The sequence below is a fragment of the Eschrichtius robustus genome, chromosome 10 (genome assembly GCF_028021215.1).
Source record: "Eschrichtius robustus isolate mEscRob2 chromosome 10, mEscRob2.pri, whole genome shotgun sequence".
Lineage (NCBI taxonomy): Eukaryota > Metazoa > Chordata > Mammalia > Artiodactyla > Eschrichtiidae > Eschrichtius > Eschrichtius robustus.
Genome location: NC_090833.1, coordinates 80,255,455 through 80,262,820, shown reverse-complemented (window position 1 = coordinate 80,262,820; position 7,366 = coordinate 80,255,455).

Genomic DNA, 7,366 nt, shown 5'->3' with positions numbered 1-7,366 from the left:
AAAATAAATTTATTTTTTTTTGGCTGCGTTGGGTCTTCATTGCTGTGTGCAGACTTTCTCTAGTTGTGGCGAGCAGGGGCTACTCTTCGTTGCAGTGCGCAGGCTTCTTTCTCATTGCGGTGGTTTTTCTTGTTGTGGAGCACGGGCTCTAGGCATGTGGGCTTCAGTAGTTGTGGCACGTGAGCTCCGTAGTTGTGGCTTACGGGCTCTAGAGCACAGGCTCAGTAGTTGTGGCGCATGGGCTTAGTTGCTCCGCGGCATGTGGAATCTTCCTGGACCAGGGCTCGAACCTGTGTCCCCTGCATTGGCAGGTGGATTCTTAACCACTGCAATGCCAGGGAAGTCCCCAAAACTATGTTTAAAAAAAAAATTAATTAATAGATAAACTGGTCTTACCCAATCATTTGTTCTGGTACCTGCCATCATTCACTTTTCCCCCATGGCACACTCATGGGCATTTCAAGCTGAGAGAGGGTCTGACTAAACACCCTGCTCCTAAATCTGAACACTCACAGATAATGAAAAGTACTAGTCTGTGCTTCTTCCTTGAGTACCCTCTCTCCTCCTCTGCCCAATGATGCTGTCTAGATCCTTTTCTGTCACCTTCTGTACTGTAAAGCCTGCCCTGAAGCCTCACCAAGATAGCTGATCACTCCTTCCCTTGTGCAGCCACAGTACCAGATATATGTCATTTCTATCTCTTGCTTATTGCAAGTATTTATTACTTATTATTTATTACTATCTGGCTCCCACACTAATTGTGGATTCCTTGAAGGCAGGGGCCATGTCTCATTTAACTCTCTATCCCTGACACTAAAGGCAAGGCCTGCCATCTCATGGGTGCTCAAGATTAATATATGATATACAGAGTGAAGTAAGTCAGAAAGAGAAAAACAAATATCATATGTTAACGCATATATGTGGAACCTAGAAAAATGGTGCAGATGAACTGGTGTGCGGGGCAGAAATAGAGACACAGATGTAGAGAACAAACATATGAACACCAAGGGGGGAAAGTGGTGGCGGGGTGGTGGTGGTGGGATGAACTGGGAGATTGGGATTGACATGTATACACTGATATGTATAAAATCGATAACTAATAAGAACCTGCTGTATAAATAAATTAATTTAATTTAATTTAAAAAAAAGATTAATATATGACAAATGCACAGATGGATGGATGAATGAAAAATAGGTAGGTTTATTTTCCCAAGGCTGGAGACTTCACTCACACATCCAGCCATTACATACACTTATTTGCCTGCACTTCTGTCTTTCTTTATTAGATTGTAAGGCTCCTTGAGTCTTGTTCACAAATTTATTCTCAGCACAGTTCAGTGTCTGGCATATGTTGGGGAGGAAGAAATTTTTCTCTACCTTTCCAGGTTCTTCTGGCTGGTCTAAGTATTAAATTGACATGAGACTAACAGGAGATAATCAAACAAAAGTTTAATAACACATATACATGGGAGAGACCCAGGAGGACAGAGTAACTCCCACAACGAGTGAAGCCCTCATCTTAAATATCATCCTCAGCTAAAGACAGAAGAGGATGTTGGGGACAGTGGTGTGGGGCTTCAAAGGGGAAGAAGGCAATTCACATGGAAATGGAAAAACAAAAGTTTGGTAAACAAATGCTTGCTGGGCCAAGTAGAGACAATGGGACAGAGAGGGGAATTTTAACAAATGGGCTTTGCTAAGTTCTTCCCTGTTTACACACCTGGTTCATACTGTAGTTATCTATAGTGATAGCTCCCTTCCTGGAACAGGTCCTCTATTTACGTTTTTCAGGCAATTAGGGGGAAGGTTAAAGGTTCTTCCTGAGTCTTTTGGGCCTTAAAAATAATCAACTTAAATCAATCCTATGCCAAAGAGACATTTTGGGGCAGCAAATTTTGCTCCCCTTACATGTATATAAAACATTAAGTAAAATGTTTACTGAATAAGTGGATGGATGGATGGTTCTTATAAGCACTCACAAATTTCCAAGATTTGGTGGTGTGGTATGGGGTCTTGGAGGGAATTTGGTAACTGAAAATTGTATATTATTGTAAGTAAACAGTTGCTAGAAGAGTGCTTATATATTCACACATGGTGAGACACAAATTTGAAAGTAGAAGACACAAACTTGAGAATGGAGCATATTTGAAATAGTATTATGATATATTGTTTGAAGTAAACAAATTGCAGAAAACTTTGCACTTAGACACAGAAATTTTTTTTTTTTTTTTGGTTGCGCTGGGTCTTAGTTGTGGCAGGTGGGCTCCTCAGTTGCAGCATGCAAACTCTTAGTTGTGGCTTGCATGTGGGATCTAGTTCCCTGACTAGGGATTGAACCTGGGCCCCCTGCATTGGGAGCACAGAGTCTTAACCACTGCGCCACCAGGGAAGTCCCCATTTTGAGTTTTGGCATTGAAACCTTTTCTCCCTGCATAAGATAAACTAAATTGAGCCCATTGTAATTAATCTCTTGCTTTTCTGAGGAGCTCTTGTGAGTAAATAGGCCAATAAAAAGTAAGCTATAGTTTCTGATGTAGCAGCCTTGGGGGATGTAGGCCAGTGAGGAGCTGACCTCCATCTGACAGAAGTAAGTGTGCTGGGCCCAGCCATGGGAGGTCTGTTGAAGGGTATATCCTACTAGTTCAGATGATACATTGAGACCTAACTCGACTGTGACTTCCACCTTCCACCCAAGAGGAGCCACTGATCTTGCATTTATACCCATCCAAATCCAAGAGCAGTAGAAAATGTCTGGGCATGTGGTTTCTTTTTGTTCTTCATTCACTACAACAAACAAACAGGCTTCTTTCCTCCCTTTTTAAGAGGAGGGGTTAAAAAGTGCTTCATTTAATCTTGAGTGGCTTGGGAAGAAATGAAATAGACCATTTCCTCTGACCCTAATTTCTCTAAACAGCTCAGAGTTTACAGAAAACACAGACTCAAAAAGTTGCTGTTAGCATTAAACGCGACATATACATGAAAGTGCTTTACAAACTGGGGAGTACTGTGTCAATAATAGGTCCTATAATTAAGGTTTACCCACAAAATGCACATTGTTTTCACTGAAAAAATATTGGTATAATCAGTGCGTGAAATATTCCTTCCCTAAAGATGCAGATAAATAGTTCAAGTAACGTTCAATGAATTGAGCAATGCTAACAAGCACTGGTATAATTCTGGCTAAAATAAATATTAAGAAAGGATTTTATCCTGTTTTATGTCTCAACTCTCCACTTTATTGGGCCCAGCCTAGACATACTGCTTCTTCATTTAAATTTGCCAGAGAAATAAATCGATGACAGTGGTTGTGGCGTTATTTGAAGTAGGCAGAATCTATCCGTGTGTGTGTGTGTGTGTAACAAGGAAGTGAGGAGAATAACAATAACTCTTCCAGACTATGACCATGGCATCTTCATGCTCATGAAATGCAGAAGTACAGAACAGAGAACAAAGAAGCTATTCAAATATTCCCATCACTCATCTCATTACAGAAACCCATGAATACACCAAGGCAGGTGTGTGGTGACCAGAGATAACTTATGAGCAGCAAAGAAATAAAATGTTATTTCAAAAAACTCAAATAGAAGATAGCTGCATTTTCATAATGATGAAGGGTTTTAATGTTAATTAAAAATTTTAAACAATACTTTTCCTTTTTAATAATAATAAGGACCTAAAGAATCTTATGTCAGATCTAGTAAGTAAAAAGTGAAGACAAAGTTTATCAATTATTATGTAAATTTTTGTTATAATCCATTGGGATGATTCACATTCCACCTCCCTCCCTTTCTCCAAGCCATCTCTTTCATCCAAGAAAACCAACTAAAATTATGGAGGAAAAAAGACAAAATTAGTTGGGGAAAAAAGAAAAAGAAAGGAAGAAAGAAAAGAAAAATTGTCCTTCTGGCAGACCTCAGAAAATCTTGGGCTTAAACACTTTGCCCTGATATTCTGTAAGATATATCATTTATGAAATGTAATTTACTAGGTTGAAATTAAGGAATGATCTCTTATATAAGAATACTAGATCTTACAAAAAGCTAGCTGTCACTCTAGTCCCCAAAAAGCACAACTGTTCTTATGACTACATGCTTACTGTTTTTTTCCTTAGTTTATTCCCTGTTGGTCATTATTAACTTTATACTTTATATATATATTAATAATATATTGTTATATATTTTATAATTTATATATGTTAATAATATATAGTTATGTAATATTTTTAAGAAATAAACCCGTGGGACTTCCCTGGTGGTCCAGTGGTTGAGAGTCTGCACTTCCACTGCAGGGGACACGGCTTCCATCCCTGGTTGGGGAACTAAGAAAAAAAGCGGGGTGGGGGGGAGAAATAAACCCGCATGATGTTACAACGGTGTTTGTCAGTTTTTTTTTCACATTTTTTTGGACCTGCTGTGCGGCTTGCGGGATCTTAGTTCCCCAACCAGGGATTGAACCCAGGCCCTCAGCACAGAGGCCTAACCACTGGACCGCCAGGGAATTCCTGTTTTTCAAATTTGAGTAAGTAATAATCCCTTTTAAAGGAGAGAAAACAAATTCTTGCATATCCCTAGAGTAAAATAATTTTCATTATAACTTTACTTAAATATTCACAAACACGAATTACATATAACCTCACTGTCTATATTCGGCTTCAACTATGAAACAGAAATTAACTTACAAATTAAATGAGAACAAAAATATAACATGAATAAGATTCAAATAATGGATTTGTTTTAATAAAACAAAAACAATGATGTTGGGTTGAAAAATGGAAAGATGTGTTTTGGGGTTTTTCTGCTTCATTGTATAGTGCCTTGATTTTGAACATGCTGGAACACTGAGTTATTGAGTGTTGCTTTTTATTTTTCCTTTCAAACAGTGATATTAATTTTAACCAATTTGTTGTTTTGTTGGGCTGATCTGCTTAATAGCACCCTCCAAATTGCAATAGTAACATAATATTCCAACAATAAGAAGGCATAATGAAAACTTTTTCATTTCGTCTATTTATTACCTTATTTGCTGAATGAACTGTTGCTAGTCAATATATACAAAGATGGGATCTTTGCTGTGAGGTGTTGTGTGCTGTGAGGTGGCTCCACTTACTACTTCCCTACCCATGGTTGACTGTGAAGCCTTTGTTTACATAGTGTGTCATAATATCACATGGCCTCCACTTGGCAATTGTAAACACACATGCAAATTTAGGTATTTGGTTATAAGGTGGTTATTGAAACGATCTAGAGTATGCTCACACTACATGTTAAAAATTATCATTAAAATGAAAAGGAAATTTAGAAACTCTTGTAGAGAACTGGAGGATACCTTCTTTGTTACAGAGATAATGATTTTCATTAATCACTCTTTCTAGGGTGATTTCTGATTGGCATCACTTGCCACTGAAAGTGCAGGCATCCACATAGAAGTAAAAACTTGAGCAATGGACATTGTCGTGGACTACTAAATGCTTAAGATGTCCAACAACTTAGTCTGCTCTACCAGTCTCAGAAGGAAATTAAGATGCTGTAGTCATGCCAACCATGCTCCACAGATGGAAACTATCATGTTAAACTAAGGTTTCAGCTCAAAGCTTTATCTGTGGCTCACGGTGTGTGATCTTCTGCCTCTGTTAGTAATGAACTTCACCATGAAGTTGCTCATTATATTAGTTTCTGTACACCCCTAAAACACTGGTTTAAAAAAAAAAAAAGCTTCAGAATAGGGATTTGTAGGAGAATGCCCCCGCTTAAGCAGCTTCACAGATTTTTCTGATCAACATAAGCGAGCATCCTTTTCCCCTTTGCCCTTTTGGAAATAATGATGCCTTGTATGGTAGGAAGATACAGTGTTTTCCTTTAAAGCAGAAGTACAAGATGAAAGAATCTTACTGGGAGATAAAGGAATTTGTAGGGAAATTAAATATTTTTTCAACAGTAGCCTTAAGCAGTACTTAAAATGAAGACAGCACAAGGGTTTTTAAATTTTGACTGAAGGAAGGAAAGGGAACTTTGATGTGGAATGCTCATCTCAATTCCTGCTGGCAGACTCAGACTCGTGTGTGTGTGTGTGTGTGTGTGTGTGTGTGTGAGTGCGCGCGCGTGTGTGTGTGTGTTGGGAGGGAGGGGAGGTCCTGCACACAGTTCAGCCTTCTGTCCCACACCACCTGAAATCCATGGCCTTAATCTTGTGTCTACCCCAACTAGTGCACTCTTCCAGGGGTCAAACTGAACTGGCTTATAAAAACATAGCTGGAAGTATAGACCCTTATTAGACAGATCCAAAGTTGAAGAGGTAAGTTTACTGACAGAAGACAACTTCTCGCTTTATCCCCTTTTCCCTGTCCACCATGCCTTAGCTCTTTCCAAGTTTTATGGGCTGGTTAATTAGACCTTATATAAAACCCAATTTAATTGATTTTATGATTTTTCAGAAAGTTAGAGTGCCCTCTTGTGGGAATATCAAGTAGTTAATCCAGGTGCTGCCAACCGTCTGATTTTGTGAGTCCATTTCCCAGGTGTGCTGAGCTGGACATGCTCCCCAGTTGTGCTTTATTTTTCTTCAACTCATCTTGATGGATTTCACAGCCACAGGTAAATGGGAAGGGGTGGAAATATGGTAGGCAGTAGCCAGTGGTATAAGAATATATTTTCCAAAACAATGTTGATTTCATTTCTTTGTTTTCCTTTTTAAATGTGGTGTTGGTGGGAAATGGGGGAAAGTGTGCTAGGGCTCCAGAGCAAGTCAACATGAAGGCCCCAAATTCAAGAAACTGCTAGGCGTCTTTAACGCTACTCACAAAGGAAACGCTTATTTGGGCTCTCAAATGCTTCACTGCGGACCTAAACACAGCCCTTCTGGGGATAATTAGCACTCAGGGACTTACACTTGTATTTTGCTGTTGTTGTTTGTGGTTTTAATTATTTTTTCTTAAATTTTTATTGGGGTACAGTTGATTTACAATGTTGTGTTAGTTTCAGGTGTACAGCAAAGTGGATCTGTTATACAGGTACATATATCCACTCTTTTTTAGATTCTTTTCCCATATAGGCCATTACAGTGTATTCAGTAGGGATCTCATCATGACAGAGTTGAGAGCCTAAGTATGCTGCATAAAGGCATAAATCTTTAAAATTCTTTTATTGGGGAGAATTTCAAACATATACAAAATAGTATATGAGAGGAGACTAATCAAACCCTACTTACCTATCAGTCAGCTTCAAGAATTACCACTCATTACTAATCTTATTTCCGCCATACTTCTTTCCTCCCTCTTCCATTATTTAGAAGTAAGTCTCAGGCATCATATCCCTCTCATTCATAAGTATTTTAGAAGGTATCTCTAACAGATAAGAACTCCCCTTTAAAA